The following is a 26519-nucleotide window of genomic DNA, read 5'->3' as shown; positions in this document are numbered from 1 at the left end:
TTCTTGGGCCGAGGGGGTATGCCCAGCTGCAGACACTTCCTAAAATGCTGTTCAACAAAGGGACTGCTGAATTGAAAAAGAGCATAAAAACCCAAGTGTGGATGCATGGGGTACTGAATTGTAGCTCATAGAAGAGAACAGAGGAGGACACCTCACTAGTACACCAGTTCATTATCGCTACAAGTCATTAAATTTCTAACAGCTCCACTTCCATTATTGTGAGTGTTCTGAAACAAATCATGTTGGTATTATTATGTGCTGGTTGGCATTTCTTCCCTTTCAATAGTGCAAGCATTAGTCTATGTGGCTTGTACAAATTTGGAAAGCAGCATTTTAAGGAGAAAGAAAGAAAGAAAGAAAGAAAGAAAGAAAGAAAGAAAGAGATCTGTACAAATGAGCAGTAATTGCTAATGTGTTGGGACCTCTTCTGCATCAGCTGGTCCTTCCTGAGCACCCTCTTTCAAATTAGGCTACCATGTGGCTATCAAGTATTCCCTCTTGCAGCTAGAATTATATACTGTGCTCAAAATCTCTGATTAATCTGATTAAGATAGTGAGCGACTAATCCGTTAAGCTCCACATGAGTGCTGTTATGCCTGCTGAGCGTCAGATTTGTAGCTACTAATCAGCTAAGTAAATGTTAAAAAGTTAAACAATAAACTTTCATATCCACTCCAGATTATGTCTTTGGCTGGTGACCTTTATAGTTAAAAACTGAAATGAGAACATTAATAAAAATAATATATTATCTGTGGTGGCAATTCTGCTTTTATAGGCATATCAATCACCAAGGACCTGCTAGCACTTTTCTTCCTGTAATCAGCTTAATTAATAAATTAACATCTTTGGTGTCTGTTTTTGCAGCCTAACAAGTCAATAGAAATTGTTTATCTTGTACACTTAAAGAAAAATATGGTCAATTTTATAATATATATATATTTATAATATATTTGGGGTATTTATAAAACAGTGATATTTCTTACCTTGAATGCAGAGGTGTGTTGGGGGATAGGATGGGACTTTTTCAGCCAAAGCGTCTCATCCCCCTATGGGCAACTTTGGGGGGGGGGCTGCATGACAGTGGTGGGTGGGGCCAGAAGCAGAAGTGGGTGGAGCAACATATGTGACTGCCCAGTAGACTACATACCAGGCGCACAAAAGTCAAAGCTGCCTAAATGCATGCACAAACCCCACATCTCTCCATCCAGGCAAGCAAGGAGCATGAGCACAGTTCAAGGGCATATTCCAGCCAGCCAAATGCACTTGAGGAGGGGGCAGAGCAGAGACTGTGAGGGGTGTGACCTGGAGAGAGGAATGTGGCCTCAAGTGAGTTCCAAGGGGGGGGGGTGACTCTGTCCATTTCAGGTCTTCTCTGTTCTGTAGTTTAAGGGTGCTGTTAGAACTTGTTAGGAGACCCCATTCTGCTCACAGAGGTACCATTCCCAAAGCAGTTTAACAGTCAGTACCGCTTCCTGGGAAACTCTGGGAATTGTAGCTCGGTGAGGGGGATGGCGGTCTCCTAATGATTCTTAGCAAACTCAACAAACTGCAGTTCCCAATATTCTTTGTGGGAAACCATAGCTGCTTAAAATGTTATTACTGCTTTAACGTACAGTGTTACACCGTCACAACCTGAAGTTACATCAGTGTGGTGGGATATTATTATTATTTTGCAATCCTGTCATCAGCAAGGCAGCACAGCTTTAAGCTAAGTTTATACTGCCCTTTAAAAAGAAGCTATTTATCATGTTCAGTGCTGAAATCTGTTTTATTGCTGTTGATGTTGAAGTTTGCATTGTGAGATCTGGTATAGGTCAAAAGGCAGGATTTTAGTCTCTCTCTCTCTGTGTGTGTGTGTGTGTGTGTGTGTGTGTGTGTGTGTCCCTAATTGTACAAAGCCTTATATTTCCAGTTATCAAATTTTGTATTTGTAGGTGTTCTTTATCTTGTACATTATGCTTTGCACTTCCACTCTTTATCCGAACAATGAGAATGGGCTTATGTATCTGGACATTGGACATGATCCAAACTCTCTGTGGGTGTTCAATGTCATATTATCTTTAACCTCCACCACCTTTCACCTTAAGAACCTCAGCTGGGGATCAGCTGCTGGCTGACCAAAATGCTTTCTCAAGGCCTGGCAGTCAATGAGCAGTTCATTAAACCATATGGTTTATGCTACCAGTCGTAGACACAGGCTTACAATTCACCTGTTTTCAATAGGCCTGTATTACTCCATGTGCAAGAGGAGAACTAGTAGTATATGATACAAGACAGAGTGTGGGTTGCTCCACAAATTGCAATATTTTCCTGCAAGAATAATAGATCCTGCACATAGAAAAGCTGGGATTATATTCATTCATTTTAAAACCCTCCCAAGATGACTTACACCAAAAACATGTATAACATCATCAGTTGATTAAAACTAAAACATTCTGACATTAAAATAACCAGAATTAAAATAATGCAGTTCATTATGTATGAAAATCAGTTTGAAATTTTTTAAAGAATCAACGTCCATATAAAAACTAGTAGAATAGGAGGCATGTGCATCTTTTTAGGGAAGGATGCATTTGTAAAGCAGGTTAATGTGCATGTAAACCACCTGTATTCTTTAGACTTGATTAATGTATACGTGGCCCCAGTTTTCCTGTTAGTGCGATGGGACTTGAAGCAAACAAACAAAAAGAATGTTCAGGGACAACCAATCAGAGAGGAGGAGATTGTTGAGTGTGTGGTTTTAGCAGTTGGAGGGGGAAGGAAGGGGGATTCTATACTGAGAGAGCAATGATCCAGTTCTCCAAGAAGATAACACGTGACAAAAGGGTAATCTAACTCCATCATAGTTCATGAGGAAATAAGAGGCAGCGTGGGGATATTATGAAAGCTATCAGTGGCAGTGTAGGTTGCCCATTCACATATCTCTTAAGGTTACAGTTCTCATAGGATGAGCATACAGTTGCAAGTTAGAGATGGGAAAGCTCTCTGAAGCTCCTCTCAGATTGGCTCAGAAAGTTTCCAAGGGGTAGCACGGGGATCCAGAAAACCCAGACAGGATGGGGACCTTCCCCTCACTTCTTCTTCTCTGTGGACCAGTTACACTGCTGAGAGCATGTTGGGATGCTCTCCCAATAGCTTCTTTGCCACCTAGTTTCAAGGGAAGTGAAGGGGTGAGTGTGCTGGGAGGGCAGTTGAAGCTGGGAATTCTCCTCTGGCTCATATTTTAATCCAATCCTGGAAAGAATTTGTAAAATTTCCTCTTTTGAGGTGGGCCTTACAAGCCCCTGAAGTTCATTTTTGAGCCTGAGCTCAGCGAATTTCCCTGGCATCATGATAGTCAGACAGTACTCAGCCACACTAGAGAAATCCAACAAGCCTCTTCTCTGGTCACCTTTGATTGGGCAGTAAACACTATTTGATCCCAGCATTCATGTTATTAGTTTGGCATCTTTTATGCAGGGGGTGGGGAGGGATTGTTGCATTTACTGGTGTTTATTGCTTTAACGTTTTTGTGAGCCATCTCAAGTGCATTTGGTTGCAGGAAGGTGGGATAAAATTTAACTTCACTATTCATTATCAGTCTTTGATCCTCCTCATCTCTGCCCCTACCCCATTAATGTCTCCTCCATTTAACTGTGAGTTCTTTCAAACTGTGTCACAGGTATGTTCTGTACAGCACCTAACACACTAATGGCACTAAAATCAGAGTTAAAGTAATAGTAATCGTAGCAGGTTTAGCAGTAGTTGCAAGGCCATAACCCACTCAACAACAGCCAGGGCAACCCCAAACAGGATGGAAATCTCAGTAGTACCTCAGATGTGATTCTAGACTGACCAGGTACTCCCAAAGGGTAGGTAATGTTTGGGAACAGAATGCCTACCTGTAAGCCATTATTGCATACTGGGCATTCTGCCCACGCTTCTGGTCTTTGATGGGGGAGTCCAACCCAGACACCTCCCTGACATGCTAGGAAACAATGGAAGCAAAGCTTTTGCAAGTTCTAGCAGAATTGCATCACAAGATTTTTGTCACTCTGTTGACTGGACCTTCCCTCTCTCTGCATCATTCTGAAATGCAGAATTTACCTTTATTTGGCAGCCCACTGAATAGGTGACAAAATACTTTGCTTTGCTAGTCTAAAAGGCAACAAGCTTTCTTTCTTACTGCCACTAGGAAATGATGCTTTGCCTAGCAGAGCAGCTGCCTAAAATGTTTGAAGAAATGGTTTGCATCATATAATTTTCCACACACAGACAGTGTAGCTTAATATCAAGGCCTTTCTCTACCGAGTTTGATCTCAGTCCCATGAGCCAAACTCTAGTTGTCAGGGGACTTGTTGTAAGTAATGGTCATTTGTGTTTCATAATTATCTTGAATAAACACAATTAGTTCCACATTCTGCTGTTTTCTTCCTAAGGCATCTGTAAACATTCTGTACTGTCCTAGCAAACAGCTTTTGGCAATCATTAAAAAAAAACCCAAAGCAAAATTGCTCTCTGTGGATCCTTTTAATTTATTCCAAGGAGCGTGCCCAGAGGAGTAATGAGACCTCCTAGAAAAAATAATGATGAAGGGTTATCATCCCCTACTTGGTTAACTAATGTAACCCAGTTTAAAATATCTTGCGTCACAGCTTTGATGTAGTTAAAGTAAAAGTCACTGAGAAAGAGAAAATGATTAACTGTAGATTTGTGATTATAGTTAAATCTTATAGGTCTTTTAGCCCTAGCCTATGTTTGCTTGGAAGAAAGTCCTATTGAGTTCAATGGAACTTCATCTGACTAAGACTGCTTAAGATTACAGCCTTTGTTACAGCACAATCTTATGCATGCGTACTCAGATGTAAGTACCACTGCATTCAAGTGTGTGTATAGGACTGAAGTTTTCATTTCATCTCCTAAGAGTGGTTATTTGGCTAAAGTGTTCATTTTCCGAAACCATGGTTCAAATCTCCTATTAACCAGGGAATACTGTATAGTTTTGTAGAGCAAGTTTCCAAAAGTGTTAGAAGTGGAATAATGGTAGCAAAATTGGGTTAGGACAAACAGCATGGATGGATATTTTATGCTGGAAGTTCAATAGCACAATATGCACTTTAAAAAAGAAAAACAATTCTTGAACAGGTGTGAAGACCAAAAATTAAGTCTCGATAAAATGTGGAAAGACAAAGCTTCATTGTTTTCTTTTTGTAAAATATTAGTGGGTGGAACAATATGATCACATTTCTCAGTGTTTGATACACTAAAAACTCTTTTCTAGGTTTAGCTCATTAATTTGGAAACTTGAAGACACCGGCTGAAATATTGTAGACCTAAGTAGATAGCTTTAAAAGGGGAAATAATACATCATTTGTTCAAAAGAGAAGAAAAGTTAAGGCAACTTTTGTCCTACAGTTGGACTATCACATCTGAAGCAAACTTATGGAGGCACACTGCTGATCACTGCCAAGTTAACAAGCTGTTCTGTGCTGCAAGGGACATATTTATGGACATACTTTCAACAAGACGTACCTAGTGAGACCAAGCTGTGCTGTACTAAAGAGCAGAAAGTATTAGAGAAATAGGGTGGTGCGTTTTTTTGTTTTTGTTTTTTTGTTTTGTTTTTTTTACATAAACTATTTCACACATGGAAATTATTAAATTCAGATCAACTATACAAAAAGAAATGCCACAAATGGAAAAGACAGATTTGTCGAAATCAAGAAGTTGGTACAAGCACAAGCCAAAGCGAGGCAATTTAAAATGAAGCACAGTACTCCATTGTTACCCCATGCTGTGTTAGAGACACTACAAAACCAATTAAGGACAATCTCAACTCCAACTTATTTTGTGGGAGTTGCTGTAGATTTTCATGCTACTTTTAAAAAGTGTGGTTTTCAGTTTGCTGCTTTTGGAAGTAAGATTTTAAAGACTTTATCCAAAGGACTGACAATAAGGAATATAATATAAATGAATCTGTTAAGAGAGAGAGAGAGAGAATTAGGGAGTGAGAAAGAGGTGTACCATCTAGATCAGGCCTCCTCAACCTCGCCCCCCCCAGATTGTAGTTTTGAGACTACAGTTCCCATCATCCCTGACCACTGGTCCTGCTAGCTAGGGATCATGGGAGTTGTAGGCTAAAATCATCTGGAGGCCCGAGGTTGAGGAAGCATGAACTAGAGGTATTCCTTGAACATTTTACAATCAACCTGTAGCTACTGAAAAATAGCAGAGCATATTTGTCCAGTATGTAATCCATAATCTAAAACAAACCATTTATATATATCGTCCTGCTTTCCCTCCTGCTTTTGCCCAGGGAAACCTGCTGTTTACCACTGAATCAGAGCAAACATCAGTCAGATTTTCTCTGGACTGATGTTTGTTCTGATTTAGGATTAAAGGATGGGAAAGCAGCAAGGCAAAGGTGAAACCATGTAGACCCATGCCTAGAAAGCATGGGGCAGGGAGAAAACTGCCTGGACCCATGCTTTCTAGGCACAGGACAAGCAGAAGTGTGGATGAGCCTTCCATTTCAGGTCTTGGGGCTATAGTGGAGGAAGGATTGTTCATATTTTGCTTCTGTTGTGAATTAGCACTTATGACTCTCTCTCTCTCTCTCTCTCTCTGTATATATATATATATATATATATATATATACACAGTTGTACCTTGGAAGTCGAACAGAATTTGTTCTGGAAGTCCGTTCGACTTCCAAAATGTTTGCAAACTGAAGCACGGCTTCTGATTGGCTGCAGGAACCTCCTGCAGCCAATTGGAAGCTGCATAAGCCGCGTCAGACATTCAACTTCCAAAAATAATTCACAGACTGGAACACTCACTTCTGGGTTTGTGGCATTTGGGAGCCAAAACATTCAAGAACTTAGCTGTTTGAAAACCAAGGTACAACTCTCTCTCTCTGTGTGTGTGTGTGTGTGTACACATATACATATACATGGTGAACAACAAAACTAATCTGTGTTGTCTTAAAGTGGCTATCAGTAACATGTTAAAATATCTCTTTCTTCCTCAATGTTTGATTGCTCCTCATCACTGTCAAACTATGAATTGTGTGGTACTGCCACATTAGTGATAACAGTTTCAGCAAGTGTTTCATAACTGATTACTCTTAGCTCTCTTAATTTATTGCAGAGGGGGGAACCTCTAAATATTGTTGGACTGCATCTCCCATCATCCCCAGCTATTGTTTATGATGACAAGAACTGATGGGAGCTATAGTCCAACAATATCTAGAGAGCCACTGGTTCTTCACTCCTGTTTTATAGTGTCATATTGACCAGGGGTAGGGGCAAGACATTGTATTGCCATTTAGAAATCGTCTCTCTAGAATATTCATTGTAACATTAGAAAAGGATTTGGCAAATTGGTTTAAATTGGCAAAGTGGTTTGAATTGGCAAATTGGTTTGAATAGTGCCACAACAAAGTGGATTGTTCATCACCATAAGTAACCATGGGTGAAATCTAGAGGATGCTATGTACAAGTAAGTGCCATTGAAATCAGTGGGGCTTAATTGCAGATTTAATCAGTTGTGGGTTTTACTCCATAGAGTGGATGTTGACAACAGCTAGGCCCAGAGCACACTTACCCAATGAGAACATGTAATTCTATTGATAATTAATTAATCCAATGGTACAAGATCGGACAAAACCTCTCTATTATTTTGACATCTCATTTTCAATTCTTTTGCACATACATATGCAAAGGACTGGACACATTTTGGTTAGTATGGCATCATGACATCATGATGTGAATAATGGCACCATGTGTCACTACATTCCCTTCTCTGACTGGCTGTTTTCATGTGTCCTCTCTGTTTACCATCAGAAAACTGATGGTTTTGGCAGAGTTTCCAAAGCAAATCATTTTATGTGCATATGCATTTAAAATGAAACCTTTAGAGTTCCTTCAGAAAGTGAAGGGTCACAGCAATCAGCAACTGGGTATTCACAAGGATGGTGGTCATGCAAATGGCCATGCTTGGAAACTAATAAACTCACAATAAATCTCAGTTTAAATTACAAGAATATTACATTTAATAAGGTAAGGCCCAACAGATTCAACCTACAACTTCCCATTTGTGAGTTCCAGTGGCATCATTACTTTAGTGGGAAGGGGATTGAAAACAGAGACAAAATGTTCCCTACAAATCTGACTTTACCCTGCCCTCCTGGAGCTTGCTTTCATATACTTTCAGTGAAGGTTCTTTAAACAGAGAGAGCAGCTTGTTTCCTTGACAGCATAGAATGAACTATTTTGGTTTTCTTTGGTCTGTGTCTGTTCAGCATACTGTATCCATAGAAATAGCTTCTGTCCCAAAAGTACAAGCATGTTGTATTATATATGCCCAAAATAGTGTGTTAATACTGCATTAACTTGGCACAGTTCATAGCCTGAAAAGTCACTTAAAAGCAACTTTGAAGATTCCCAAGGCCAAGCTGCAGAGCCTATGTGTTTTGTGCCTGATTAATCAATTAAACATCAGTGTCATATTAATAATGGTAACGAACTACATATTATAACCCTGAGGTATCTTAAGATGCAACAGACCAAGTACAAATGCTACAAAGCTTCCATTCCATTCAATGAGGTTTGGGAAGGAATTATATTACACATATATAAAATGCTGCAGAACATATTAAAGAAGTTCAAGAGCACAATCCTTTGCATGTCTACCTATAATTCAGTCCCATTGCTTTCAGTGGGCTTACTCCCAGGTAAGTGCATGTACTACCACAACACTACACTTGGAGACAAACCTTTGCTGTTGCCTTCAAAGAGCAAGCAGAGGCTTATCTCTGATCGCAGTGCTGTGGGACTTCCCCCACCGAACAAAATACCTTACAGAGGTTGAACTAGTTCTGATGCCACTGATTTCTTCTTCCAAGTCAGTATCCAACCCACTTCTCCTGGTACCAACTCATCAGTATCCAGCTACCACTCCTCAGTGTCCAGCCCATCCCTGACCCCCTTCGGAAGAAGGAGAAGGAGCAGGAGAAACCTGCTTTGTTCATTGGTTTTCTTTGCTTATTCTAAGGAAATATGATGTACAATGTATTTTTATGTATTTATTTAAGCAATTTTTTTTATCACTTAACTCCAATCATCTCTAAATGGCTTACGAAGTTGCAATGCAAAAAATATATAAATCAGCTGAAACCATGAAATCAAATTCAAATGCCTGTTAGAATAAATAAATCTTCAGTCAGCGCCAGAAATTCCATAAGGAGGGACCTATCTGACCTCAGCTGGAAGAGATTTCCATAAAACTGGGTGCACACCTCTAAGCGCACAGCTCCTGATGGATAAGAGTCATGCATCTGAGCCATGAGAAACAATCCACAGTCTCTCCCAAAGACCTCAGTGATCAGGCAGGGATATAAGAGATTAGGTGATCCTTGACGTACTTTGGGCCCAAATTGTTAAGGGCTTTTAAAATTAAAACAAGAGGTTTGAGCATGTCCTGGTAGCATATGGGCAGCCAGTGCAGGTTTTCGAGCGCTGGAATTAGGTGCTGGTGATAGTCTGTCCCTACAGTCTAGCCACAGCATTTTGCACCAGCTGGAGCTTCCAAACCAGGCCCAAGGGTAGTCCCCCATAGAACAAATTGTCATAATCAAATCACAGTGGCCAGACTATCCCTGTCCAAGAGCAGCCACTAGCTGATAAAACCTGTTTCCATGTTCAAAGCATTTATTATTGGGGAAGACCAATGAGTAGAGTAGAAATTAGCATGATCACAGGAATGTCTTTTCCGTGTCAGAGATAGATAGATTAAATAGATGCCCAAACTGTCCTTCCTGCAAATGTTTCTCCCTCCCTCCCTCCCTTCCCCCACCCTTTGTAGCGTCCTCATGTACAAGGGTACGGGAAGCTCTTCTGCATTCCAACTCTAGTGTGCTAAAGTGCAGATGAGCAGTGGGGAGCCCTGCCTGTGCCACTGTCCTCTGCCTGTTCCTGATTCTATGGCCTGAGGCAACGGTTTGCATTTTGAGGACAACAGCCGGCTATCTGCAAGCAGGAGACCACTCGTCAGGCTTCATTACTGCACGCAAAATGACACAAGTGAGCCTGTGGTCACAACTGTGCTTATGGTGCGCTGAAAAGCCATTACGTCTCATTGCAACAAAAAAGAAAGAAAAACCCACCAACAAATCCCTGCACAATGTAGAGGCTGACCAGCTCCATAAATTGCCCAAAATCTGACAGGTCAGCTTATTTATGCAATGTATTACTGACACAATGCAGTTTCATGACTGAAACAAGAGCAAACGATTTGTCTTCTAACCAGGGCTTCAATCAATGGAGTTATTTTACTTTTACATTTTGTTCTGCTTTTGGAGGAGCTGCCCCTCTTTTCCTGGCATAAAAAAATCAGCAATTTCTCTCTAGCAAATTCATAGAACAGTAGAAACTGTCAGCTGAACTATCGTATTCTTTTCCATGCTAAGAACACTGAAAGCATCAATTTGCATCAGTGACTACAGGCTTCCATGTTTGGTGATGTTTTAAAAAATGGTTTGATTGTGCTAAGGCAGTGAATTTACTTTGAAAATAACAACTCCAATTTTCTTCACGACAGCTGAAAACACAATGTAGGAGCAATTGCTCTTTCCATATATTATTTGAATAGCAGTGCAATCCAACTCTCTTTCTGTGGGCATAACTTAATGATAGGATCACAACCACATTCCAGAAATATGCCCATTGGATGAGGATAAGATTGATACTAAGCTCTCTTGCACTACTAGAATATATGCTGCCATAAGGAACTTACATCAGTATGGTGGACTCACTCTCATACCATAGTAACATTGCTGGCAAAAATTGGTAAGGTTTGGATTACCTGGTGCTCCAAGCAACCTTCTTTACTCACCATGCCATGTCCAGAGACCACAGGGGGCATTTCAACCCCACCAGAGCATGCCTGTGCATATTAGAACATAACCCCTTCAACTACCAAGCAAGCTCCCCCCCCCCCTCTTTATCTCACTTTAGGTCTATAGCAAGTTTCAGAGCAATGGCTGGAGCAACATTCCTATTTCCAAATTGCATAGTGAATCTTTTGCCTAGTTATCAAATCCTGCTTGATGGGGAGCTCTCCATGGTCCTGATCCCCAGGTATTTGACCTTGCCATATTTCCCCTGGAATAGTCTCATGGGTTTCAGCTGGTGTTGCCCCCAAAACCACACATCCCTTTTGTGGAACCAAAAGAGCAGGGTTATTTCTGCTGCTCCCATGGCCTACTGTTTCCTGGAATCCCTGAACCCAAGGGATGGAGTTGCAGATATTTGATTGTTTGTGTCAAGCTTGGGTTGCTTTGCTGAAAGAGACCAGGGAGGAAAGGGGACCAGGGAGAAATCTTCACACTTCATGGCCTGCAAGAACCTTCCAAGCTGCTTACAGTAATACAATGTAGTTGGCAAAAGACATTCACACACACAAAAAGAGCTGTATACATAGCAAAATATAATGGGGTGGGGTTAGAATACACTGTGCCAAAGACAAGGAGGAAATCATTTTATCCAATTCTGAAAGCAGAACTATATCATCCATTCCAACTATCTGTACCCACCTTCCAACTGTACCCACCTTCCCTTGTTTCTTCCAGATATTGTTGAATGGCAAGTCCCATCATCACTGACCTTTGGACATGCTAGTTGGGGCTGATGGGAGTTGGAGGAAGCCTGTGCTATACATTTTACCTCAGAAAGCCCTTAAGATCTAGACATTATATGTGTGCTATGTGTAATTTTTGTTATTATTTCCCCTTCCCTTGTCAAGGAAAGCAAAGTTTGAGTTTGCACTTTCCTATGACATTATGTTTCAGAAATATTTTCTAAGCAGGACTTAAGTTGCAGGTGTACTTTATTACAAATGAGTGTTAAATTCTAACTTTTGAGTTCCCAATTAAGTTTTTAATCTCCCAGCAGAAGTTTCTGTGTGTGTGGTTTTAGGTTGTTTTTTTAAGTGGGTTTTTTGTCCATATTTCCTTTTCAGCTGGGCTGAGTGGGAGAAAGAACTCTAAGGGAGGTCTTAGCAGATGGTTGTCACAAACTGCATACGGCAATTGAGAATTAGTGTGCAAGCATATGCAACCTGGTATAGTATGAAACATTCCAGCATATGAGTGCTGGAATAAGTCATGCTTGTGCAGGATTTTTCTTCTTAATTTTCTAATTTAGCTTTCCATTTCCTTTAAACATTTTGATTTCAGGCATGCATTAAAACAAAGGTCAACTATCATTCTACCAAGCTGAAGAGGAGTATTGAAACATGACATTTTAAATATAAAAAAACAAATGTTGTGGAGAGCATAGCAGTTGAGATGTACATGTAAGCTTATATCTTCTGTCAACCTCAGTTTAAAAATGTAATCCTAGATGCATCTTCTTTGAATAAGTTCCACCAAAATAATTTGGGTGTATTTCCATCACTGAAGCAAAAATTCTACAAAAATCCATTGGCAGCAATCATACCACTCTTTGTTTCTCCCATTCCTTTATGGGTGTTAAACCTATTAACATCACCTTGGTGCTTCAAGACATCATATATAATCATTTTATTTACTAAGCAAAGCTGAAAACACCAAAGGCGTCGTGTAACAGTCCGTGTCAGACTAGGACCTGGGACAGCAGGGTTCAAATCCCCACGTGGCCACGAAGCTTGCTGGGTCTGGGCCTTTGGGCCAGTCACTGTTTCTCAGCCTAACCTGTCTCATCGGGTTGTTGTGAGGATAAATCGGGAAAGGGGGAAACTATGCATGCCATCTTGAGCTCCTTTACTTGAAAGAAAAGTGGGATATAAATGTAATAATAAATGGATGGATGGATGTTGCATGCATGACACAGAAAGCACCATTTGTGTTCTTTACGCACTCTCATGCTGCTTATGTACATATGTATAGTTGTTAATGATGATGAGAGCAAAATGGAAAAGTTCTCTCTCTATAAACACACAAACACACACACACACACACACACACACACACACCAATTTAGTTTCCATAATTAAGATGCAGATGCATGAAATGGGAGGGGAAACACATTTACATGTATTTATGCAGAACATTGAGTTCAATGGGTCTTATTCCCAGGTATAGGATTGCAGTCTTAGTGAAATTTAAATGACATGTGAAATTTAAATAATCTCTGGGGATAAAATACAGGTCAACATTTTGCTTCGCATCTGGTGCGTTGTAGTATGTGGGTACAGTGGCGTAGCGTGGGTTGTCAGCACCCGGGGCAAGGCAAGTAATTTGCGCCCCCTCTGCCCTAGGGGCAGAGAGCTGCGAGTGCGAGCGCGCCCCCCCAGATGTTGCGCCCGGTGCGGCCGGCCCCCCCTGCACCCCCACGCTATGCCACTGTTTGGGTATGTGGGTAGTATGAATCTACTGCCACCATGGCTTTCCAAAGCAGATCCATATACTAAATCCAGCAGCTGCCTTGACAGTATCCAGGAATGTACATCCTCCTCCCGCTGCCAGCCCCACTCACATCAGGAGTAAATCCAGTTTGAAGCGGCAGTCAATTTCAGACAAACCATGTTACCACTCCCACTCCAATTTTCTCAGCTTTGCTTTTGCATAGATGATTGTCTGGAGATCCTATGTTGTTGTTGTTTTGCCTTCCCCTCTGGTAGAACTGCCATCTTGTCATTTTCTCTGTGGTGGCAGCCAGGAACTTCCTCCCCATAGAGATCCATCTGGCCCCTACGCTATGTGGTTTTAGGTGTCAGATTAAGGAACATTTATTTTTCCAGGGTTATGGGTAAGGCTGATGTAAGAGATAGAGGGCTGCTGAATTGTCTGAATGTCTGATTTTTTTGTTTTGATGTTTGTTTCATATTGTTGGTTTTATGGTTCCTGTATTACTTGGCATATTTTAATACATTGTTATGTACCACCCTGGGAGACTTTGGGTTGCAGGGCAAGATAAAAATTTAAGTAATTAATTAGGAGTAGGTGTAGTAGAGACACCCCCTCCCCCAATCAAGTACACACATTTACTCAATAACAGTAGAGGAATCCCTCCCTCCTCAAAAAATAACAATAAAAATCAGGTACACATCAAATGGAAGACTTGCTGCTGTTTTCAGCTTGTGCTCTATGATCCTGCTTTGTGATCACTGGTTTATATGTTGCAAATGCTGGATATAAAGGAACCTTTATGCCACCTTCAACCCCTGCTGCAGTATGACTTTCCAATTATTTCCCAGCGTGCCCTCCAAAGGGTGTGCTTTGTAACAAAGGAAAGTGCCTCTGTAACATCTCCAAGGGTTCTTGACCTTCCTGCTTTCCCTTTTCTCTGAGTCACTGGTGGTGGTGGGGGGGTGATGGTGGAAGAGAAGAGGGAAGGAGAGCAAGGAGAAAGTGTAAACATTGGCACGCAAGGCAAGGCGGAATTACATACTGGTCGACCAAAACACAAATCAACTCAAAACTACAGGAGTCCACCAACATGCACATAAATCATTTATAATGATAATCCAAGACGAGGTCCAAATCTCATTAAAGTATATGAATCCTTAATCTATTTTGGCAAAAGAGAGCCAATACACATTTTTTCTTTTTATCATAAATTACAGTTCTGTGGCACTGTGCAAATATTACCAAGCTGTAAGACAGCTGTGCTCCATTAAAATGTGTAATGGTCGCTGATTTCTTACAGCACATGGTCATCAGGCTGAATCTACAGCCAGTAATTAGGAAGATGAAATGTTTAATTGTGCCTTAATTTTGATAAAATTTATCTGTCACACATCCCGTAGTTGAGCATTATGCTCACAAATCAATGTCATCAGGCCTGAGCACCAGACTCTTGTTCCTGACAGATTCATTTGAATATCAAACCGCACACAGCCGACAACCAGGGGAAAGGGACATGGGAAAAAAATAAAAAAGAAAGAAATCTTCCCCCTGACACAGCCCGGCTTGGGTGACATATGCCTCGCCACCTCTTTTAAAAGCTAGAGAGGTCAAAAGCAAAAGGCTGCTAACACTCCTGTCAAGAGTGGCAGAGAGTGTTTCCTTTGAGCCACAAACAGGGTGTGTGCGTGGCAGTTTTCGCCCCCTCCCTCTTTTGAAACTTCACACTATTTGTTGAACCTCCAGGGTTATTTCCCACCCACCTCACCCCAATTTGCTGCGTTTGTTGTTCGGCTGCAAACGCAACCAAGGCAAAGCTGGGGTCTGTTGTGTGTGCCAGAAGTGATCATTTACTTCCCTGCTGGCAACTGCAGCAGCAAGCATTACAGCAGTCACTCATGTGCAGATTATTACCGCACATAGAGAGCCCAAGTCACTTTATTTAAAATGTGGGGGGTTTACATGGAAGCCTCGCTTCAATATGGCAGAGGGCAGTTTCAAGCATGCCGGCTGCTATTTCAAAGCTATCTGCTTTATTTTTAACAACGCAGCTCGAGCCACTTAGATTTACACGGCACAGGGGCCCCTCTGCAGCATGATATACATCTCTGACCCTGACACCGCACACTTTGGTCATCCTGCTAATTCCAATAACAACCAAGAACCAAGTCATTTTCTTCTTGTTATAGCTACACAAATATCTACATTCCCCCCACCACCTGGAGTACAGCCACTGCTTCTTTGTCATGTATCAGATATGGGACATTTGAAAGGAATACTTATGCTTTGCTTTGAATAATGAAGAGATATGGGGGGGAGCTAGGCTTGTGTCTTTTTCACAGCCTACTGCCCATCTCCTCCCCCATTCTTTCCCCTCTCTGCTTTATCCTCCTTGAGAGTGTTGGGAAATGTAGTCCGCATCAAATTAAGCTGCTGCTGTGCAATTTGAGGCGAAAGCTGCAAAGAGGAAACTACTAATTAAAGGCACAGTAGCACAGAAATGCTTCAGTGACCTTGCTATTCTACAATGATTGGTTTGTGTGGAGAAATCATCATTTTGAGATTATTTATGATGTAGGGTTTCTGAAATTCAATTTTGTTTGCTGTTTAATGAGAAACTGCCTAATTCATATTTCTCAAACAATGTGTGAACTGAAACATAGCTATCATTTGAAATTCACCCTTCTCTGCATTTTGTGATGGAGTTCTCCAACCAACCACTTCATATATTTGGAAGTGTGCAAAGAAATGCCTATGTGACTGAAAGTAGCATACAAAAATGCATTACATTAGAAAAACTAATTATAGAAATGTGTGTATTAGTCAAAGTTGCATACAAAAAATTATTAGGAGAAATTTGCACTAAAATGCTAATGAATATTCATTTTTTATAAAAAGGACTGAATTGCTGCAAAAAATCAGAGAACTGAATTTAAGATTGAAGAAAGAGAAACTGGAAGAACCAAAGCTGACAGATCTGTCCATTCTTGCAAACAATATAAAGGTTTGAAGCATTAACTGTGTAAGAACTGCCTGTATTTTATGCAGAGAACTGTACTATGTCTCAATGTAGCTTCAAAGTGAGAGTTCCAGCTGATTGACAGCTTTTGTTGTTTCTTTTTCTATTCCTGGGTATGATTTTGCATTATTGTTATAATTTTCATCAGTTTCAATGTAAACTACCTTGAGCATATATATAAATGGAAAGATAATATGTAAATAAAATTTACACTGAGACAAGAAGATTGCTCAATAGCAATATAATGGTGGTGATTAGATCTAATTTGGAAAGAAATTAAAGCCCAACATATATTCCTCTGCAAGAGTAATCAGTCAATCTAGTATCACGTTTTACCATGAAGTTTTTATTGTAGGATGTTGATTTCTAGGTCAGACACACTTATTCAACCTTGAAACCACTGACATCTGCCACTTCTAGCACAATATGCCACAAAGTTATGTTACTCTCCACTAGTGATGTTACAGGCTGTTATTTAAAACAGAGGCAAAGCCTCAAAGTTGTGCTAGGAAAAAGTTTAGTAAGGTGTTGACCATCTACTCCAAGCGCAAGCAAATTTTCATGCAATCTTATTCCACTGGCTTCTTTCAGCAATTAGAGCTGTATCAAGTTCTATGTGACCCACTGCAACAAGAGAGCAGAATGAAATCAAATCAGATCTGTTTATATTCAACATTTTAAGAAACCTTAATTTCCTGGCACCAGTTTGAGGTTTTTGCCTCTACTGCAGTGGGGGGGGGGGAGAGTTAGCATTAAAAATAAAAAAATAAAAAAATGATGCTACACCTTCATTCCCTCTACATGCTCTGTTTGACCACATTCCACATAGTACTTGAAATAAATTCAGTCGGTGAGGACGGATCACATATTCCCAGCAACAAAATACTGCAGTTGATGACTGCTTGAGAAATGTGTTGTAGCTATAATATCAGAGCTACCTTGAAGGAAGATGGCTGGATCCAGCTCAGCAATTGAGTGACAACAGTGCATTGACTGTATGTGTAGTCTAAGGTGTTGTTTTTGACCTCTAAAGCCCTTCATGGCACAGAGTCTCCTGAATTGAAGCCGTTTCTTTATGGCATATGGCCGTTTTTAAAAACTCCAGAAGGCATTCAAGGTGTTGCCAAGGCAATCTTGGAGAGGAAGCAACTTCTTTCAGCTTCCCTTTCCTCCTCAAATGTGGCATAAACACACCACTTATTATTTACAATAATAATCATCTGCTACCTCTTCGGCCCATCCTTCCTTCAAGGTGCTCAGAGCAGTGCTGTAGCCTCACAGCAACTTGGGAAGGTAGGTGAAACTGAGAGAATGACCTGCAGATTTCGCCATCTTGTAAGCTTCATAGTTGAGCACAAACTTAAACCTAGGCTTTCCCCTTCTCTGGATGAATCCATTCTCAGATTTGTCCCAAAATTTCACAGCTCCAAATTGTTGCTGAAGCATTGAGAATTCTCCACTGTGCTATTTCTTTTTAAATATCTGAGGTTGTTGTTTTTTTTAAATCCCTATGTATGTAATTTCTCCTTCATTATCAGTTCGTTTGTGTCTTGTTCTACACAAGCTGATAAAACACTCTTCATTATTTTTTTAAAAATAATATTTATTATTTTTCCAAAAACTTAAACACTAAAAAGACAATACAATACAACACATCAAATTAACAAAACAAAACAAAAACAATAAAATAAATCAAACAATTTCATTATCCCATCTTTCATTCACTTATTTCCACGACCTCCTCACACCTCCCTTTTTGTATTCCACTTCTATTAATTATTTCAGCAATTCCTTTCCATCTTCCTCTGTTTTCTATCCTATAATTATCTTAACTCATTCTAACCTTATTTTTTCTTTAATGCTCTGTTAACCTATCTGTACTTAATTCCTTATAACATTTCTACTAAAGTCAGATAAAACACTCTTCAAAAGCCATCTTCATGTGATCGTAGGTATAATTGCATCAAATAGGTTTCATGGAAGGTTTCCCAAAATCATCCAGTGGCCCTGTGCAGATCAGTCGAAGAGCAGTCACAGCACCCACAAAAGAGGGTCACATCAAGATGGCCTCCTTGCAATGTTTCATAAAGAGCATGTGCGAATTGGCAGTGCAAAGTTAAAGGCACAAAGAAACTGAGGTGGCTGAAAGCTGAGGCCAACTAAACATGCTCCAATTTGAAAAATTACTTTGAAATTATCCCACTTAAACTGGAATGCAAGAGAAATAGAACACACAGTGGATCCGAAAAATGCAGTAAAGAAACTGAATGGTGAGGGGAGGAATCCTCTCATCTCTACATTCTTGCCCAGGGATGGTAAGCTTCAGGACCAGGGGGTGAAAACAACCCTGCAAGCCTTTCTATCCTTACCCTTGGGGCTCCTTCCTATCTACACCCCTCCTGAGCTTCACCCCTCACCTGGCCTGCTTTGTACCCTCCCTGATTGTTTTTGCCTGGCTGGAATGTGTCCTTGAACTTGGATAACACCTCTTTCTTTCTTGCTTGCTTGCTTGGATGGGGGATGGAGAAGAACATGTCAGCTTGTGTAGAAACGAGCTACTGTAGAAAGCTAACATTTACATTTGTTGCTCTGCCCACTTTTACCTCTGGTACCACTGGCCTATGGCCCCCAGTCAGTTGCCCATAAAGGAATGTGGCCCTTAGTCTGCCAAAAAATCCCACCCATTCTCAAGCCTCTGAACCATATTAGCGCTTTTCTTTTCTTTTAGAAAGATTTTGGAATATTACAGGATATGTGAACTCATATTTGTAAGGGGATTTGTGTAGAATTTCCTTAAGCAGCTACAGTTAGTGTGTAATTATCTGTAGTTATGTTGAAGACCCGAGAGCATATGGGCAGCTGTCCTTTTATTATTGCCCTAAAAAAAACCCCAGAATTTCTTCAGAGTTTCTGTCAGAGTGTCGCTGATGACATGTGTGATTAGAAAACGGGTTGAAAGCTGTGTGCCACAAATACAAGCAATTTTTTTAAAAAATGCCAACTTTGAAGATCTCTGCTATGTGGTTTGCATCTCTGGGCTGTATTTGGAGTCCTCTGTTACATTTGCAACGGTAACCAAAGAGTCGACAGTTACTAATTTACAATCTTGTGCCTATTTATTCACACAAGAATCACAAACTACTGCCCCTACCATCACCTCCTCCAAGACGCACTGTTTACAATGGGCCTCATGTAAACCCTGGAAATCATTATGCCAATGCTACTTAGATGTTATCACAGTACAAAGTTGTTGGAACCCGATGTCCTCACAGAAGAAAGCAAAGCAAAACTGTGCCAGGAGAAGCAAAAGATAATGTAGCTACCCCAACAGGCATTCCCACACTGTGTCCTCACATAACATCCTTAAGCACATAGCATCTTGTGAACTGCCCTGTGGGGATAGGGCACTGTGGGTATAGGGCACTATACAAATTTAATAAATAATAATAATAATTAAGCAGCTGCCAGGGCCCTTATGCCTTGGCAGGACTCACCACAGATGCCTATCTTGATTCCTCCTTAAAATAAAAACCAAAAAACAACTGGCTCAGTGCTCCAATTAGCACTTGGAATTTGGAATCTAGCTTCCATTTTAATTTCCCACAATGCCCCTTTTGGGATGACCCAGAGGGTCCCAGCCCAACCAGACACAGGTAGGGAGAAGTCACATAACAGTCCAGTGCTGCTGCTCAAGGGCTTCCCAAATGCTCCCAGTGTCTGTGTAAGGGGCAAGAAAGATAGATCCAAGGGATATACCAATAGAGCAGGGGTAGGCAATCTAAGGCCTAGGGGCCAGATGTGACCCAATCGCCTGCGGACGGTCTGAGGACGGCCTGCGGACGGTCCAGGAATCAGCGTGTTTTTACATGCGTAGAATGTATCCTTTCATTTAAAATGCATCTCTGGGTTATTTGTGGGGCACAGGAATTCGTTCATATTTTTTTCCAAAATATAGTCCAGCCCACCACATGGTCTGAGGGACGGTGGACTGGCCCATGGCTGAAAAAGGTTGCTGACCCCTGCAATAGAGAATAAGAATGGATGGATATGAAAGGCTTTACAGAACACAGATAGGCTACGGAGCGTGGAAAGTGAACCAGAGAAACTAGGAGAAAAAGAAGACATAAGGAGACAGAAAGGTACAGGGGAGAATAATGAAGCAGGTCTGGGTTAGTAAGCCTAGTGGTGAGCTGCCAGAGATTGACAGGATGGAGAAAGGGAACCACAACAACATGGCAAAATAGGGTCTGTAAGCAGGGTGTGCTATACTACCAAAAACAGGCCTGTTGTTGTTGCTGTTGGTGTTGTTGTTGTTGTTGTTGTTGTTGTTAATAATATACTCCGCCTATCTGGCTGCATTTCCCCAGCCACTCTGGGTGGCTTACAGTGCATATAAAAAAATTGTAAAACGTCAGACATCAGAACAGGAATATCTTATACAATAAACCAATAAAACAGTAGAAATTATGGGTCCCGAGAAGAGTATTTTTATTTCATAAGATTTATACAGCCAAGGACCTGCCAGACTTACAATGTCATGCCAAGAAACCCCATGCCTCCCAGCCAGCAGGGGACTCCCCCTCTGGGCCTCAGACAAGTTCGGCATGGGCCTGATTCATACTGTCTTTTATCATTGTTCCTTAATATGTTTATGTTGTTGATATTTTTACAAAATATTTTTTCTTCTTGAAAATACTTTTATGTCCTTTAAATTGTTTTCTTGGTTTCTGTGGCAATGTCCATGTTTTGGTAAAAATAAAATAGACACTGTAATTTTCACAAACCAGATAATACCAGTAACAAGTAAGCAAATGTTCCATTAAGGCCCAATCTTTGAGTGCAGAAAGTCTAAAACAAAATTAATTTCTGGTCAAATGTACATTTTTTTAAAAAAATGCCTGGAGTTAATAAAATATATGTACCTTCCAACCCAGAAAGTTAAACCACTATGCTTGGACAATAGATTTCCAAAGAAAATTAAAAGTTTGAGCAGTTCTGGTTCCAGGCTGTTCATTCAATTCTTTATTTATGTATTACTTTGGCTTATTGCGAGAGTTCAGGTTCTGTGATAATGCATTGTGCCTGTTTGTGTATCTGCAAAACCCATGAGCAGATTTGTCGAAAGCACAGAGCACTTCACAAGAGTTGCCCGAATGCTTCTGAATCACGCTATGGAACTGCACTGTTTGACTGAAGTCTGGGGTCTGCTCATTTTGGCACTGCGTCTACCTTTCCAAAGCACATACGTCTTGATAACAGCTAAAAGCAACACCAACAACGAAAACGCTGACGGTAATTCCAGCTCAAATGTAGTACATAAAGCAGGCAATGCTGATGACAGACTGCTATTTGTACAGCAGACACTGTCTTATTCTTAAACTTGATCATTGCGTCCTGCAGCTGCTCAGTGAATGCAATAGTTTTACGCTGAAAAGGTTTTGTCCTTATCCGACACATGACCGAGCCATCAGCTTTAAGGAACAATATGCAGTTGAAACTTGGCTTGTTTTAATTCCTTGGCCTAAATGCCTGCTGCTTTGATTCTGGGTGCCAGCCACATTGGAGCATGACGGTCTATTGTCCTGTAGTGCCGACATACCCCACCTTCACAGGGAGGCCCTGCCCCTCATGCTCCAGTTATGCCAGACGGCGTTTGGATAAGCAGGGCTAGTTCTGGCAGGTGGCAGCACAGGAGGCAGTAAGTGAAAGCAATACAGCATACCTAGCCCTGGTGCAGTGACAGAACGGTTGCCTGGCGTCCACATAAACAAGAACTGCTGACTTTCCATTAGTTCCAATAAAAAAAAATACTTTCATCCTTGGCTTTAGGCACAAAGAGAACAAAATAGTGATGCTTGCTCCCACAAGAATGTCACAGATACGAAACTTAGACAATCCTGGCCACGAGTTCTCTGCGTTCAGACAAGCACCAAATCCCCACACATTGAGTTGGAGCCCAACAGAGGCTGCATTCAAATAGTGCTTTGTTCAATTTCCCTGAGATTCCCTCACTGGATAATTTTCATGTTTTATGTGATCTTTCACATGACATAAAAGCCACTTGTTCTGGAAATGTAGTGGAAGCACAAATTTCATTGTGAATTGCTTTCAGGAAAAATTGGTCCGCAACCCTGTTAACAAAGAGACCCAACAAAGAAGGGAACTGAGAACAAGCAGGGAGATAATATTGGTCCATGTAGGCCAGCCTTCCTTCATCTGGTGCATTTCAGATTTTCTGGACTATAACTCTCATAATCAGGAGGTCTAGTTCTCATAAACAGATAGTGCTCATGGTGCACAACCAATTTTTCAGGCATTGACCATATCCAGGAAAATGGAACAGCTTTGCTTAGGTTTATAATGCATAATATATGAAATGGGAGAAAGTGCAAAGATTCTGCTGAAGAAATTGCTGGCTGCCTATTAGCTTCTGGAGTAGGTAAGGTGCTGGCATTGATAAAGGTAAAAGGTAAAGTAAATGACTCCTGGATGGTTAGGTCCAGTCAAAGGTGACTGTGGAGTGTGGCACTCATCTCGCTTCAGGTTGAGGGAGCCAGCGTTTGTCCACAGACAGATTTCCAGGTCATGTGGCCAGCATGACTAAACTGCTTCTGGGACTATTGACTTTTCAATGCATGTTAAAGGCGTTCCTATTTCAACATGCATTCCTATGAGAGCCAGTATGGTGTAGTGGTTAAGAGCGGTAGTCTTGTAATCTGGGGAACCGGGTTCGTGTCTCCGCTCCTCCACATGCAGCTGCTGGGTGACCTTGGGCCAGTCACACTTCTTTGAAGTCTCTCAGCCCCACTCACCTCACAGAGCGTTTGTTGTGGGGGAGGAAGGGAAAGGAGAATGTTAGCCGCTTTGAGACTCCTTAAAGGGAGTGAAAGGCGGGATATCAAATCCAAACTTCTTCTTCTTCTATGTTAAAGGCATTCCTATTTCAACATTCCTATTTCAACAAGATAAAATGTTTATCCCAGTTGGTATCTGTCCTGGCCTGCCCTGTCCTGAATTGATTTTATGCATGCATTGTTGTTTTTAACTGCTTTTATATACGTAACTTTTGCATATGATGTTATATTGTAAATTGCTTTGATCTACCTCTTGGGAAACAATTCATAAATGAAATAAATAATAATAATGTCCATTAACAAAGATTTCTCTTCCAAACTGAAACAAAATCTTTAAAATAATACAATTACATTCAATATGCTTTCTTTTTTTCTTTTCTTTTTTTGCCCCTTTCCAATTTCCTTAAAAAACAGTGGCTAAAGGAGAGCTGATCAGGATTGTGGCACATGGGAAAGGGGGAATTAACCTTTTTTCTTTGTGTCATGGAGGTTTCGTTTGTTGCATGTCAGAAAAATCATTTCCTCATTACAAAACCAGCAGAAGTCTGGGATGTGAAATTCAGACAGTGATCTTCTTGGCCTAAATACTATTAACACTAATTACATGTATACAATGCCTCTTGCATGCAATATTTCAAAATACTGTAATTAGTTCTCTGCAGTGCAAGCTGCAACAGAACTCATTTTTTTTTTTAACATCTATATTGAAATTACAATCATAGAAAAAGATGGCAATGTACAAATAGCTTTAAATTACTGGGTGGAAGCAGAACTGTGGAGCAAAATCAGATGCGTCTCAAGATGTAATCTACTAAATACTATCTGTATGTAAATCACACCAACTGAGAAATAAAACAAGAACAGAAATCTGCAGATGACATGTTCAGGCATTTGCACGTGGTAAAACCACACAAAACCTCAGCCAACTCCCAAAACTACCGGTATGTGTCTTTATTATGTTGAACCTGATGACCTGCTTGGATTTCTTCATTCAGACCTTCTTAAGCAATTGTATGCAATGGGAAAGTTATGCATAGTATGTACCGCCAGCAACTATTTTAGGCACATCCAACTGATTCATGATCACTGACATGTGGGTCCTTTTGGTCCCAGTAGAATGCAGAAAGGGGACAGAAAGGAGGGTGGAATGGGGGCAAGGCAAAGTGGAATAGGGGCAGGATGCAGTGAAACAGGTAGGGGTGAGTTTATATGTGTTCCATCGTCATGCATGGGGGCCGGGAACAGAACTCCTGCACCAAATGATTGAAGTCTCCAAAGCAATTAGTGAAAATAGCATAACAAAAATGCATTGCATTAGGGAAAACAGCTTATAATAATGATAATTTATTATTATTGCAAAAACAGGTCTATTGGTGAAAACCACATGCATTATTAACCTAAGCAAATCGTCCCATTTTCCTTGATGTTCCTGGTTAACCCCTGGAAAACCTGTTGTAGACTATGAGATCTATTCGTAAGAACTGTTTAGACAAGGCTTCCTGATCTTGGCACCCTCCAGACATTTTAGACTCCAGCTAATACTCATGTGATCTTTCAAATCCTGACAGGGAAAACTTACACATACTTCTGGTAGAGGCAGACCCTGCCTCATCTTCTCTCTTAGAAGAAAACCATACTTTTCCTGTATTAAGGTTGTCTCTTTGCCTGGTATTGTGCACCAATAGGTTTTTCAGACTGAAATGTTGTTTTGCATCAAAATGCATCTTTTGTGGTGCAGTCAGCACTGTGTGTTTGACTTGGGGGGTTTTACTAAGGAGGTGCTCAGTGAGAGAATGCTGATTATCATGCCACACACTGTAGCTGATAGATCTAGTTTGGTATTTGTTGAAGCACTACATTCATCGGGAGATGAAGCCTTGCAATAAAGAGGAACTAATGGAGGCAATTAGCAAAGAACACCTGTCGGCGGAAGACGGCAACCTCTATATTGACCATCACCAGGAATTGTTCCCAGTTGTTATTCACAACAATGGAAGGCCTCTGGACTATGAATGGAGGCAATGATGGACTGCAGTAAAATATACAAATGAGTTTTCACATTGTCCAATAAAATTCTATGACTTTGACAATCTGTGTTGACATAGACTAGCACATGGCTAAACAATAAAGTAATGTGACTGTGGGGCTACTTGTTAGGAGGATTGTCAACCACCCACCCGTGTGTGTGTGTGTGTGTGTGACACAATTGCTGGTCAAGAAAAAGGGACAGCTGCTTTTACTTCACTGCTTTCCACACGCCTGCCCCCCTTTATTTTGGTTGTGAATGCATCATGCTGGAAGGAAGCTAGGTCTTGAGTATCTGAAGGCCATAGGCTGGGGGGGGGGAGTTAATGGACAGTGGGCCCTGTGGTGCAATGGGCAGGTAGTGTTAAAGCAAAACTATCCTTATCCAGTTTTGCTCACACCAATTGGAGAGTGGTGGAAAGGAGGAGCCAGGAGGAGGAGACTCAGCACCTAGGCAACGGCCAACGAATGGTGGAGACAGATCACCATGGGTAGGAAGAAAGGAAATGCTGTCCCATCATATGGGTGGGCAATAATTATGCCTGCCATTGTTATAGCCATACAAACATTCTTTAAGGAGCAGTGGTAGAGCAAGGGCTAGTAGCTTAGTGATAGAGCATCTGCTTTGCTGATGGTGCCAAGTCCAATCCCTGGCACCTCCAGGAAGTACTGAGAGAGATACCCATCTGAATCCCCGGAGAGCTGCTGCCAATCAGTGTAGGCAATACTGAGTGGGATGGATCAATGGTCTAGCCGTTTCAGTTAGCAAATCTTATCACACACAAGATCATAGCCATGGACTAGGAGAGGTCAGACAACAGAGAATATTGAAATGTTGAAATTATAAATACCCTGCTTCATCAAAAAGAGGAAATGGAATAAAAATAGCACATAATGTTAATACCAAGGTGTACTTACTGTACTGGACCAGCTGGAAAGGGATGCCAGGAAGAGGGTTTCCCCAGCTAATGTCAGTGCCTGGGGAGCTCTCTTCTCTCTAGTTAGATGACCTCCAAAATTATGGAAATTCATCTCTTAACCCCTCTCCAAATTCATAGCGGTGCTCTGGCTTTCCTGGAGCTGATTCAGCTGCTACAGAAGGCAGACCAGTAGCATCCATGCTATCGAAATAGCAGTGATTTCTCTTTCATCAAGAGAGGAAACTACCACTTCTTCTAGATTTAGAATATTATCTTCCCTGTGAAATGTGTCTACTAGCAGGACACATAACCACAAATGGGAAGAAGCGGAATGATTA

General features: G+C 41.0%; 1 long non-coding RNA gene across 1 annotated transcript; it reads left to right on the top strand.

Moving 5' to 3' along the window:
* Positions 1 to 2763: 2763 nt before the first annotated feature.
* On the top strand, positions 2764 to 16542 carry LOC308481156. The gene is made up of 3 exons (XR_013988484.1): positions 2764 to 2826; positions 12215 to 12333; positions 16262 to 16542. It is a non-coding gene; the product is annotated as an uncharacterized lncRNA (long non-coding RNA).
* The last annotated feature ends 9977 nt before the right edge of the window (positions 16543 to 26519 follow it).

Source organism: Podarcis pityusensis, assembly GCF_964106645.2.
Source record: "Podarcis pityusensis genome assembly, chromosome: 7".
In the NCBI taxonomy this organism is placed as follows: Eukaryota; Metazoa; Chordata; class Lepidosauria; order Squamata; family Lacertidae; genus Podarcis; species Podarcis pityusensis.
The sequence above is the reverse complement of the archived record's forward strand: the minus strand, read 5'-3'. Positions and strand labels throughout refer to the sequence as shown.